A 12,192-nucleotide genomic window follows, 5' to 3' on the forward strand; every position below is an offset into this window, starting at 1 on the left:
GAGATAAAGAGTTTAGAGATAAAGGGGAGGAGAGTAAAGGGGCAGACAGATGGGGATTACTTCTCCAGCCCACTGACATAAGCACTGTGTCCCATGTGGCTCTTTTGAGAGAATTCTTTTTTTCCGTCTGTCTTTAGAACCATTCTTGGGCTGTAAAGCATAAATTCAGTTCACAGTGAGATAAAAAGGAATTTTTACCAGATCCTTCAGTGATTTTTCATTTCTCCTCCAGAGGGCAATGGTTTCAAAGAAAACACTTTGTCCTGCGTTTGGCTGATGCCTCAGCATGAGTCAGAATTGATTTTTTCTATTGATTGCAATCATCCAGGTTTAGATTGATAAACAGTTATACCTGCACCTTGCTTGCAAACAGTGACACTAATTCATGTCAAATTCAATTTGTCAAAGATGAGCATTTTCTTAGTTAAAAAATATTTGTAGAATGAATGCATCAATCTTAAAAAGAAGGTTCTTTTATAATAAATAAAGTTGCCTAGATACATTGGTTCTGTAGCTGCAAGCATGCTTTAATGTTTCCATAATCCCAAATAGTAAAATCATTGAAAAGTGCTGGCTAAAATCAAAATCCAAGCTCGCTCACAAAAGGTACCACTTGGGTAATTCTTTTCAATTCCTTTCTGCTTGAAGATAATAATTGAAAATGTTGAAAAAGACATGGAACAGAAAGCACTGTAGTACTTTGGTAAGTAATTTTCTCAGTTCTTTTAAAAGCTGTCTTAGTAAATCCTCATAGGAAAGATTAATCAGCTAAGACAAAACAAAAGAAAATTAAAAGATTTGATCTTCCCAATCATCTTTCCATTGTTCTTCCTCATCCCCCCATTCACTTTCTTTATCTGTATCTTTTCTATTTGCAGATTTTGTTAAATTCAAGCTAAAATGTTGATTTTCTCACAGTAATGTTTGTGTTCTCAGCATACCACGGAACAGCACCCACAAAGCCAAATGAACCATCAGAGCTTTCTATTTAAGTGATTCAACAGAGAAAGGTTATCTGTGTCTTTACAAATAATGCTGCTGATCCTGTGCTCGCTCTATTGTGAACCGTTTTCAGGTATGACAACTTCTTGGCCTGACAGAGTATTTTAATCTGTTGGATAGCATTAGCCAAGCACGCCTCATTCAAATACCTTATGAATGGATTTGCCAGCTGGGCGAGGGCTAATATTAGGGTCTGTGGAGGCCAGAGGGAGGAGATTGGTTACCAAAGAAACAAACAGATCTTTAAGCAGATATATCCAAGAGTTATCTCAAGCTCCGTCTTAACCTGGTCTGGTAACCCCTTCTGGCAAAAAACCAAAACTTCAGATGTAAGACGGTGAAGGAGGGAAATGGAAATTCTAGAACTGATGTGAATCCTTCTCTGCTCTATGACAAATTACACACCATACTGAAGAAAACCCCCTTATCCTGATTTATAAACTGGCTACTGGGCAACATGCGAATTGAAGGCATTGAGATTTTCTGTGAGAGGAAGTACAAATGCTGTCAGTTGAGGGAAACTGCAATCAGGCTTTTTTTGTCTGATCATCCCAATCTTGGATGTAGAAAAGAAAGTTAAACTAGTGGTCAGTTAGGATGAGGATGACAACAGCGAAGGGGCAACTGATGAACCTACCTACTTTTTGCAGCCATTGTAACTTCTAGGCAAGTATCACATTTTGAAAAATTCCTCTGGTTTTTGGGTCTTTTGACAAAGTGGCTTGAAAAAAAGACTCACGTGATCTTTCATCATTTTCATATGAAGGTGAAAAGGATCATGCTTGGTGCTGCTCACCCACAAATTACCAGTGTCATGTTTTCCCTCCCTTTCTATTTCTCAAGTAAATAATTCTGCAGTCCAACATTTCTATTTCCTGCAGTGCTGCAGTTTTGCTCACTTGACACATTATTGATCATTATTGCTGCCCTGAAAACAGCAAACAAAAAGGCATCCTGGAGAGTTTGAGCCACAATATGAAAAGGTAGAACACTTTCAGAGTTTCCTTTGCAGATAGCTGGACAGGATGTACCTCAGTTTGAGGTTCAGCTGGCCTTTCCACAAAATAAGAAAACCATGGGATCTTGTTTTGGGACTTATTAAATTGGCCTTTGTGTCTGTCTTTAGAACGGATCCAAAAGGAAACATGGTATAGGGTACAATTACAGAAAGTCTCGATTTCACTGTGAAGAATGACACAGTTAAGTAACACAAATTTATATATCATTAAATTCAAGCAAGGAGAGATGGACTAAATAAGTATCTCTTTAGGACTTTTTAGTGATCTAAGAAAGCCTTTTTTTACTTGTCTTCTTATGTGGAACATTTCTTCTAATGCCTCAGGCAGTGATCTAGGTGGGCCAGCCTGAAAAACCAGGGGAGTGAATACACTCTACAGCTAAAAGTCAAACTAAATTGCAGCACGCTGAGAATATGTTTCCCTGTTTCTGTACAACGCAGCCATGGATACAAACAACGCGGTAAAACTACTTTTAACCTCCAGTTCCCTTAATTCTTCCAGACACTGTGTCATGGATGCCTTCTATGCCTCAGCCTCCCGACGGCAGACTGGACTCTCAGAAGAGATTAAACACTTTTTTTCCCACAGCAGGCTCCAGCCTGGCTGAGGCATTCAAGCTTGGGCTGCGGCTGCAGCAGGAATACCAGGGGAGCGGGGGGATGGCAGGGAGTGTGGAGGAGAAGCGGGCGGCAGCGGCCTGGCGCGGCCGGGGCACGGCACAGCTGCGGCGGGCTGGGGAGGCACAGAGAGCCGTGCTGGAGAGGTGGGAGACGGCGGCGGGAATAGACTGGACTGCAATGGGCTGCCCAGGGAGCTGGTGGAGTCACCGTTCCCGAAGGTGTCTAAAGGAAGACTGTATAGAGCCATGGTCCAGTTGACATGGTAGTGTTCGGTCACAGGTTGAACCCGATGATCTCAAAGGTCCTTTCCAACCTAATTGGTACTGTGAGCCGTAAGGAAGGAGACACGGCAGCAGTGCCACGCCTGCCGTGTCCGCCTCAGCCGAGGGAACCCCCTGCCCGCTCTCCTGTCCATCGGCCGCCACCAGGCTGAGCCCCCGCGCTGCCCGGCCGTGGCGGTGGTGGAGCGGTCCCGCGCCTGCGCGGCGGGGCGGGGCGGGGCGGCGGCGCTGGGGCGGGCACGGGGCCGGGCCGTGCCGGGCCGGGCTGGGCGGCGGCTGCGCAGCGCGGCGGGGGCTGTGGCTGTGGCCGGGGCCAGAGCTGTGGCTGGGCGGCTCCGGGGGAGCGGTGCGCGGACGGCGCGACGCGTGGGAGACCCCCCGTTCCAGCGGGCGAGCGGCCGGGCCGGAGCGTGTCAGCGGCGACGACGGACGGACGGTGAGCGCAGCGCCCGTGCCCGCGCCCGGCGTGCGAGCAACAGGTCCTGCCGCGGAGCCGCGAGCCTGGGCTGGCCGGAGCCTCCCCCGCGGCCACGGCGCCCGCGCAGGCCCGGGGGTCCGGCCGGGCCGCGGCCAGGAGGGACGGCGGGGCAGAGCCGCGCCCGGCGGCTCTCGGGGCACGGCGCCGCTCTCCGCGCCCCGCTGGCGACGGCCCGGGCTATGTCCCGGCCGGGCGGGGCGGCCCGGCCGCGGCGGCTACAGGTGCCGGCGGCGCTGCCCGAGGGCGGGGGGCGCCCAGCGGGCCTCCCGACAGTGGCTCGTTCCCTCCCTCCTTTCCACCCTCGGGTGCCTCCCGGGAGCTTAGGCCCGGGAGGTGAAAGGAAACCTCCCGCACCTGGCTGTGCGCTCTCTCTCTGTGTTTATAGGGGGTGTTCTAGCGAGGGGGGAAACTTGAGGCCCCCTGCTCTGCACTTCTGATTCCTTGGCAGCTCTGTGTTTGGAAATGGTGCCTCTGTAAAGAGATTGCTTCATTTTGGCTTATGAAGGGCTAAGTTAAAACAGGTTGAACATGGGCGACTTCCAGTGTGTGTTTTATAGCAGCAGTAGTTAGCGCACATCCCGGCTCGGAACAGCTTTTCCGAAAGCTTGTAATGATAATGCCCTGGCCGTGCTGGTGTTTTCCTTACGGAGGGACCGAGGCGGTGTGGTGGGAGAGACTCCACAGCCAAGCAACAAAGAACGCGGTAACTTGTGAGCTTAGTGAGACAGACCGCACGAGAAAACTAAATTAACATGTAGTTGACCTTTTTGAAAAATATTTATGAGAACGTTCTTAGATGTTTCACATGAAACTGATCCACGAAAAACAACTTAATGAGGAACATTACAAGGGGTAAATATCAACTAGTGCTGTGAGGGTTTTTTGTCCATAATGATATATCAATATTTGACTGCAGTCAGACTTCTAACAAGTGACTGGGGATCTCTTCTATATGTTTGCTGCTTCAGTGTACAGCTTCCTATCCTTGAAAGAGACCTCTCTGCCTTTTTGGAGGATTAAGGTGTTTTCCTGACTTTGTAAAAAGTAAGATGTCTTTGTGCTGTCTTTAGGCATCTGAGTCCACAAGCTTTTGGTTTTAATCTATCGTCACAATTTTCACAGGCAGTAGATGTTTTTTTCTTAAGATCTTATTGGAGCTGTTATTACAAATCTGCATGTCAAACACTTTAGTGTCTGGCTGGTTTATAGAGATGTAAACTCTTTTCCAATGTACTGTGATCAAAAAAAAGTCAGTATTTTACACATTAAAGGTTAGCTAATGGTTAGTATGGTAGATACTTTTAACAAGACATTATGAACCTTACAGCACTTTGAAGCAGTGTAGCAGAAGGGTAAATTTAATTTACATTACATTGCAGAAAGTTAAGTGTTAATACATGATCAGTGAACTCTTTTCAAAGTCATTCTTTCAGATTTTACATCCTTTCAATGTGTATCATGTTGTCTTGCAATGTATGGAATAACAGTGAATGGTAATTTTTTCTATAAAGAATTAGGTGGTGGTAAAGACTATACTTTTGCTTAGTTTTTATTATATTTCTTCTCAACAGTTCTGAACTTACTTAGAAATGAACATCAAGATATTTCTTCATTAGACTGATTTATCTGCCTTAGGAATCTGCAGGAGTTTCTCAGGCCATTGAGGGGTGACAGGCATCATTCAGTACCTCAGCTGTATGGGACTTAAAAACGGTGAAAATGCAATAGGTAGAGGTTAGCATTCATGCCAAGGGCTATGGACACAAAGTTGAATGTAGTCTGAAGTTCATGTGCATCCATTTGTTTTCGCATGTAAATAGTTACATTTTCCTAACGCCTCCATTTGCTGCTTTTAATTAAAATCTCCTGCTGTAATTTGAAGTTGCAGGCTTTTAAAAAACCTGCGCCATTTCTAGATGCAAATTCTGTTACGATGTATCATCAAAGGCTGGAACTTAACATCCCATGCTAACAGTTGTAACTACCTGTTTCAGCTACCGTTTGTTTTTTTCGCAGTTTGCTTTCCTTTTACAGTGTTAGGCTTTTAGAATGCTGAAGGATAAAAATTCAAACAGTCTGCTACTTCTTAGATAACAGGATTTATATTTGTATTCATGTGTCGTTTAAAATTTTTAAACGTTCTAGCAACTGATGTTTTTTAGGTACTTTCTCAGTGTGACAGGTAGAGTTGCAGAAAGGCTTGACATTACGGTATTTGGAAGACTAATTACTGCCTTGGTCATGCATTTGGAAACCTCAATAGTTTTTGTAAATATTAATTAAGTAGTGCTGTCTTGTTTTTCTTTTATTAGTGGGTAAAGAGAGGCATTTGTATACTTGGAAAGGTTTGCAGCCATGTCTGCAATAAAAAACTCAGTGGAAACAGTTTACATGATGGCTTAACATCAGTTATGCTGGCAGAATTGCTTTTCTGGTGTAGTTATCTACTTTGCAGCTTCAATACAGCTATTCTGACAACAGGAGAATTTTATGTACACCTCCTACTTCTAGCCCTACTAGTATAGCTAGACAAGGTCCACCAAATGTCTTAAGTATAGTTCAGGATAAAGTATGAAGCAGGAGAAATTGGAAATTATAACTGAATAAGTAGTTTATATTGCAGAATATTATAAAGTAAGTTGGGGGGGGTTGGTGTTTTTTTAATCAGAGATAATCAGCTGTGTGTGTCTCTTGGTAGCAACTTATTTTATACTGCTGGAGTGTCTAATTGCACACTAACACATAGCTGTGTGGGAAGGAAAAATGCTGTAACTCTTAAGGCTTGCTTCAGTTAAGTTAGAAAGCAAACAGCAATACCATTGGTAATGCATACTTCCAGAAGGAATACTTCTGTTCTGTGAAGCAGGAAACACAGAAGGGCCTAATCTTGCACACTTATATTTTGGCAGAAAGAGGATGTTGCATTTCTTTACAGATGCATAAATGGTTTGAGTACCAAACCATTTGTCCAGCATGTTGAGATTTGGGTTCAAATGCTCCTGCTTTTTGTGGGAGCTGCCGGTTTCCAAAGGGAATATCTGTACTGCCAGGCCATTGGGTGTTTGGGTGGGAAGTGCTTTTAGACACCAGCCAGTTTTATTTGTGAAGAGTAATATTCACTTAGGAAAGGAGTGAATTGCATCTGTAGCCCAGGGAGTGGCTTGATCAAGTACAAATCAATGATATGGACACAGATTTCCTTGTTACAGGCGAAGTGTAGAAAGAGTAAATGAAGCGGATTCTTCTTGGGATTGTTTTATTATCTCCCCAGCATGACATGAAATTCTGGAGACTTATATCTCTGATCTTTACTTATTCTTGGGTGACTTGACCAATTCTTGCTGATGTTGAATATTAGATATTTGAACAGCACCCATAACACGCCCTTTTCATTGTAGACCGGAGCTTGGTTGCTTATCTGTGGATTGTGGAGTCTAGTAGGTGGCATAGCATTTAGATTCTCTTGTGGATCTAATTCTACATTCTTATAGGATTCCAAATAATTAGAGAAATGTAATTGTTTCAACACACCTATGCTTATTATCTGTTGTATTAAGGTTACCTCAGTGTCTTGTGTTTCTTTAAGTGATTTGCCTGTTGCATCATGTATCTGTTTTGGTTGGCCATAATTGTCTTCTAAAGAAAAAATAATGAGTAAGAAATAGTTAATGTGATTTTATGTTAACATTTTTAATACTTGATTTTGCCTCTAGTGTTTTATGTTTAAAATTTCGACCCTAGGGTTAGAAAAAAGGCTTGACACAGTACATGTGACCATGGAGCTCATAGTTCTTAATGAATTTACTATACTTTACTAGCATAGATGGTAAACTCATCATGTGTTGCAGGGGTCTAACAGAAGAATAGATGTTAGGTAGAAATTCTGGGAAAAGATAATTCTTAAGAAAAATAAAACAGAAACTAAGCCCTAAATTTCATTCTTGTATCAGGATTCATCTTCTGGGGAAGCTGTTGAAAGGCCTTTCTTGATTATTTGGCCATAAGAGATAATTTAGAAGTCTCTCAAATCTGTGAGTTTTTTGGGGGAAAATCAGTTTAAAACTAGGAATAATTTCTGGCAAAGATATATTTAGACAGTGAAGCGGTCCTTTACAAAAGACATTCTGAGGACTCAGATGTAGCAATAGTCAGTATGTTAGCATCTAAAGTATCAACCTGTGTACATGCAGTAACTGAATGGGCAGTGTGAATTGTCTTATTTGTGTAGCGTGAAGTTGTTCAGTGGTTTCTTCAAGTGCTCGAGAAGTTCAATTCAGCGAAGCCATAAACCTTTGATAACTGGGAAGTGCCAGTGCAACCTCAGCATCTGCTCTTTGACCTGGCAATGGTGCTGGGAGGTGGCTGTATGCATTCAGAGTCTTTTTGCAAGGATAAGTGTGTATTTTTATAGTCAGGAAGGAGAAACTGGAAAAGTATTCATTTAGGTACCAGCAGTGTTGAGTGGAGTTCCAAGTACAAATGTGTGAGGTCAGAGGAGGACAATGTATGCCAATGCCTAAAAGTCACTTCTCATTTTAACAGTGTATTATAAAGAATGCCAGTGATACATATGAGAGCTGTTGTTAGCAGTATGATGCCACAGAAGTGACTTGTGTTTATTGAGGTGTATACTAAAGAGAATGAAACTTTTAAAAGTTCACCTTGTTCAGGGCTGAAGTCAGGTAAAATATAACTGGCATGACATCTTGGTGAAAACACTTTGGAGAGAAATTACTTTTGATGTTTCCCTGGAGCCAAATCTTGATTGTGGTTTGGGTGGCAGAGGTCAGCAAGTCAACCCTCATCTGAATATTCAAATGTAACCCCAAGTGTTCTCCTAACTGGAATGATCTTCACAGTTGAGGTCAGTGAAGGCAGTATGCTTTGGTAATGCCTCCTCTGTTAATCACTTATTCAGAGGGTGGTCTTCAGTGTGACAGAGGAGAAAACTAGGGAGGGAAGCCTGTTTTTCTGCATGGTGTTTGTAATACTGAGTTAAATTCTTTAGCGTATCAGATGCCATGACAACTTTTTCTTTAGAATGTGATGCCTTTGTGTATAAAGCAAAGGCCTCACCTTAATATCAGATCATGCAGTGTTCCTGCAGCGTTGTGGTTGAGAATTTGATTGTCCTTGTTTGTTTTGTTTTGTCAAACTGCCATTTACTTGTCAGCTACTGTTAATGAAACTTGAGGTAGATTAATCATAGATTAATTCAGTGTACCTTGGCTAAGAAAATTCAAGTTGCTTTTGTAGAAAACCTGTGTTACAGATAACTGCATTGTGTGCTGTAGAAACTGACTGCGTCTTGTATTGGCTAAGAGAGCATGTTGCTAATTCCTCTGGTATGTCTTTCTCAAGGTTTTCTCATCTCTGAAGGCAAACTCAAGCTTTTGGGTTAAGCATCAAGCTTTCAAACAGATGAGGGTTTGGATTATTTAGGTGTGTATCATATTGGTTGTACTTCTTATGGATGTATATCCTTGTTTTCAGAGAGCAAATCTCTTCTTCCTGGTGTCTGAAAGGCTGTGTGATGTCAGCAGACAAACTTAGTCCTCTGTTAGTGGGACAATATAGCATTAGTGGACATCACGTGCTTTCTGCAGAATCAGTTCCTGTAGGATCAAGTGGTGCTGGAGTTGCTTAGTGCCACTGTGCAGTGGCGTTTACATTTTGTTTGAATGGTATTAGAAGTCCTCGAATGCAGGAGGTAAGGAAATTGGGTTGAAATGGAACTGGATGTACGTACTTGAAGGTGGTGATTGTTGTACAAGAATATAAAGCAAGCTCTTACCATTTAGATTTTTTTCAGTAATCAAGATATGTTCTAAATTAGTAACCTAATTACTTACAGGGAGGAATTAGCACAGTGTCTTAGCGTAAAGTGAGGTAAAAGCTGATCAGCTCAACATTGTCTTCCTGGGCTGCCTAACTAAATGACTTATGAGCCCAGGAGCACTGATTTTGTTTTTGACAAGTGGAATAGTCTGTTTCACATATTTATTTATTTAAGACTATAAACAGCACTAAAAATCCATGTGAGCCTAAGTCCTTTTTAGATTTTTAGACTTTTTCTACTGAATTATCAATTTAATTCTTACCTGTTCATGGAACATAAATTTAGTTTGAGTTGGGATCTTCTCTCAAGACTTTCCCTATTGTCATCAACCACTTTGTGGTGAAGTGTGCTGCTTCAGCTGGTATGATGAGGGCTAGATGAGAACTCAGAAGGGGCAAGTTACCTGGCTTCAGTGGAAAGAGAAGGAGAGTGGCAGTCTGAGGATTCTACAGTTGAGTAGACACTTTTCTGCCTTTTAGCTTACTTAAATTTCTTCTTTCTTCATGAGCTCATCAAGCAAGATGTAAATATTAAGGACTGAAAGTATATCTCGAGGAAAGCTGGGAATTGAAAAACTAAATGTCGCTTTTCCTTCCTCCCAAAAGAAAAAATCCTGGATTTTAGGATAATAGGCAAAAAGCTATTCAGCTAAAGACTGGTTATTTTGGCATAATTTGTATGTCATTACTTTCTTTAAGCTTTTGCTAATTTTGAAGTAAGGAGAGGTAAAAATGAAGTGCAATGGAGATCTGTTTTACCTTGACTGAAAAAGAGGACATCTAATTATATGATACTTTGAAGCGGTAGTTGAGTTATTTTTTGTTTATAGGTTATGAAGTGTTTTTTAGGTTAAACTTTTCTGTTTGATGTCTTTTTTTATTCAGACTAGTAAACCTACTGCAATTAGTGATTAGTCATATGATCAACTTTGAAGAGTCATCATGATGTACTGTTTTTCTTAGATCTTTCCTGGTTGAGTGTGAACTTATATTTTTGATGCTGCTTTTTTTGGCACAGTATCTGTTGCTCATCTTCATGCATTCTTTCCTTTTGCAGACCTCCAAACATGAGTATTTCTCAGTCCCCTTTCTCCAAATAGGGAAGATAGACAGTATTGGGAAGGAAACAAAGATTCTATGTCGTGGTTCACATAATTTCCATACTCTGTTAAGTCTTATGACCTTTTGCTTTCTCTTTCTCATCATATTATTGCCTGGTGTCTTCAGGATGGATTGGCTTGTAAAACTATATATATATATATATATATATATATATATATATATATATACACACACACACACACACCCCCCTACTATTTCTTTCCTTCTGCAGTCCTGGTTCTCCTTTTGATCTTCTGGTGCTTGTGTTCTCTTACCTCTCATTACAGCTTTGATATATTCAAAGATACCTGTTCTGTGTCAGTGGGAATTTTTTTTCTGTAATAAGAATGACATTAAGCAGAAATACTGCTTTTAACAGGACATACTGATGACTGTTACTTAGTGCTGTGCAAAGCAGAGTAGTTCAATGCTAGGAGTTCAAGAAATAAGTGTAGAAAGAGAGTGGTGGGATGGTTAGATACTTGTGAAGTGCAATAAAATTGAACCAGACTCCTTGCATTTGTAGAACTATTAAGAAAGTTATATTTAACCCTTGTGTCTGTTTATTGTGCTTTATGTAGTGTGACAGCCATAAAGCTAACAAAATGCTAAATGTATTAGGAAAGACCTTAAGGTGACAGAAGCCATCATATTGCAGCTATGCAAAACCCTGCTCTCCTCATTCTTGTGTACAGTTCAGCTCTCTGCATTTCAAGGAATACGTAGCAGAAGTAAAAAAGATAAAAAAGGGCAACAAAACCAGTCAAGGGGTGGAGCCTTGCAAGAACAGATTAGGAAGATGGGAACCCCTCAGTTGAAAGGGGATGTGACTGAGATTTTAGAGAAAACAAACAAAAAAGGGTATGGAGGCGGTGGATCCTAAAAATGCAGGATGTAGTTGATTAAAATCCTAGGTTTGAAACAGGTACTCTTCAAAGTTGTTATTTCACATACTGGGTGCACAACTACTGACATTTGTTGTCACAGGAGTTTGTGGAGAAAACTAATATCAGTAAGTTCAAAAACGGGATTATACAGATTTCCAGAGAAGCAGATCCACTGACAGATATATTTAATCATTTATATCTGAGCAGGCAGGGGTGTAGCACCATGCAGGGATGTCCTGCAATAATTGAACTTCTGGATGCACAAGTTATCCCTAAACAACATGTCTGGTTACCACTGTCAGATGGAGACTTTGGGGGCTTGATTGACCATTGGTCTGACATACTAGGGGGGTTCTGTGTTGTTGCTAGAAACCATGTTTTACACCTTGCTGAAGTTTGTCCCATAAAAATGTGGTAGATTATCTCAACTAGATGATGTGCTGGGCATTTTTGGTTGTTTACTTTTCAAAAAGGGGGGAACTGAAGAGCTGGAAAATCTCAATAAGAGATTAAACAAAACAATACAGCAATATAATAATGCAATAACTGTGGGTTCTTTGTTGTTAAAATGAAATGTCGTATTTAGGATTCTGTGTTGATGGCTCAGTTTTGATCAGTGGCCAATGTGCAAAGCAGGGTAGGGCCCTGTGTTATAAATGCATCTGCATGATGCTGAACTTCGAATCTGTATGATGCACTTGTTTGAAAAAGCAGTCTTAGGAGCTGAATACCTCAGTTAAAGTTGGAATGGGGCAATCTGCAGAAATTAACTTAGCCTGCTTATTATGTACTAAGCTCTTTTTGAAGCCTTGAGTGTGGTTTTCATGGCTAATCAGTAGTGGTTCATAATTTATAAATTTTATGTGAAGTAAACATTTGTTTCATCTTAGTAAAAGCTACTAAGGTGATAAGAACTTTACTTATTAGGTTGTATAAAATCTGCAATAGGATATCTGTAGTGGGAGA

The 12,192-nt window shown here is 41.4% G+C and overlaps 1 protein-coding gene across 1 annotated transcript in view; it reads left to right on the forward strand.

Annotated features, from left to right (window-relative positions):
- Positions 1-3,339: 3,339 nt before the first annotated feature.
- MPP5 (membrane palmitoylated protein 5) overlaps positions 3,340-12,192 on the forward strand; it is a 56,352-nt gene continuing 47,499 nt past the window's right edge. Inside the window, exon 1 of the mRNA XM_027894034.1 lies at positions 3,340-3,358. The gene's annotated coding sequence lies outside the window, so the exon portion shown is untranslated. The remainder of the gene's footprint in view (positions 3,359-12,192) is intronic.

This window comes from Empidonax traillii, unplaced genomic scaffold (assembly GCF_003031625.1).
Source record: "Empidonax traillii isolate 1590-97213 ecotype Southwest subspecies unplaced genomic scaffold, ASM303162v1 scaffold415:size763157, whole genome shotgun sequence".
In the NCBI taxonomy this organism is placed as follows: domain Eukaryota; kingdom Metazoa; phylum Chordata; class Aves; order Passeriformes; family Tyrannidae; genus Empidonax; species Empidonax traillii.